We start from the raw sequence: 1,520 nt of genomic DNA, 5'->3' as shown, positions 1-1,520 counted from the left end.
TATCCCCTGTGTGCCTTGTCGACTCAGTTGTATGCTATACGAAGTTATTACGTATATCTGTATGCAGGAATATACCCACATTCCAGAATTTAAAGTAGAATTAAAAAATTTAATTATATTATTTGAAATTATAACATTTTCTATCAGCACAAGAGATAAGAAAAGATTGCAGAACATTATTTTGAATGTAGTAAAGGAAAAACTACATACTTATTTTTAAATTTTAATTTAATACATTTATTTGCAATTTGCTCAAGATTCCAAGATTGTAAATTTCCAACATCATTTACTAAATATATGTCTAATTTTGACGATTCGCATGGTACAGTATAAAAATTTGTAAGCGATTTAAATTTATTTCCAATTACAACAGGACCATCATCATTTACAATAAAATTTCTAATAACGATAACGTTTCCATCTTTTAAGATGCAACAATTATCTGGTTCATATATTTTTAAAATAAACTGTTTAAATACTACTTTACTGAATTGATTACAGTTATGAGAATTGTTAAGTGGACCATTGAAATGTGGATTTAAAAATTCGAGCTCATTATGTTTCACTTTTAAATTACGATTTATACAATGGTTTCTTTCATTTATACGACAAACAATTTGCTCTAATTCTTTAGTATTTTTGCGAATCATTTTTAATATAGATTGTAAATAATTTTCGAAAGGGAAAGCACTAAATTCTTGAAGAGTTCCGAATTTTTCCGCATCATCACAAATATGTAATAAATGATGAAGATTGTGAGATGCATTTTCTTTACCATACAAAGTAATAAATGTTTCTACAAAATATTGTAATAAAGACTTGGAGTAATCTAAATATTGTTTCATATGCTTAGAATTTGACAAAATAGTGGTAGCTACATGTAAAGTTAAAAAATTTATATACTGATCATGATTTAAGATAGATTTTAAAACAATAGGTCCTATGTATAATAAAAAAGTTCTAAATTCGGTTGCCTTCCATCTTTTACTTTCAGACAATGGTCTTAATTTTCTATTAAATTCGAAAGGTATGTTTTCTCTTTGATCTGTTATTAACTTTGATATTTCAGACATTTGATGGAAGGATAATTTTGTTTTAGGTTTACCGTAACACCACATAGTAACAAGTTTTTTAGTAATTCCCAGGAACATTAAATGCATCGAATCTGACGGAAAATCACTGACCATATTTATATTAGGAATTGATTCAAGTATTGATGTACCTGTATGATGTTCTTCCTGCAATTTTAATCGGAAATCATTATCTGTTCTTAAATGACAACTGTTCAAATACGGATAGGTCACTCTGTCCATGTAATATTCGCCTTTAGCTGTACATTTAGAACATGAGTTATAACCCGAGTGACCCTTTGTATAAGTAATAAAAGATTTTGCAGGAACATCACATATAAAAGATCGAATTTTAAAAGAATAAGTGCAATCTTTAATTTTTATACCATGAATAGTTAAATTTCTTGCTTCTTCTACAAAAGATTGTAAAAATACGTTTGCGTCTGCAGG

This window comes from Wasmannia auropunctata, unplaced genomic scaffold (assembly GCF_000956235.1).
Source record: "Wasmannia auropunctata unplaced genomic scaffold, wasmannia.A_1.0 LD334754.1, whole genome shotgun sequence".
In the NCBI taxonomy this organism is placed as follows: domain Eukaryota; kingdom Metazoa; phylum Arthropoda; class Insecta; order Hymenoptera; family Formicidae; genus Wasmannia; species Wasmannia auropunctata.
This window is presented reverse-complemented; position numbering follows the sequence as displayed.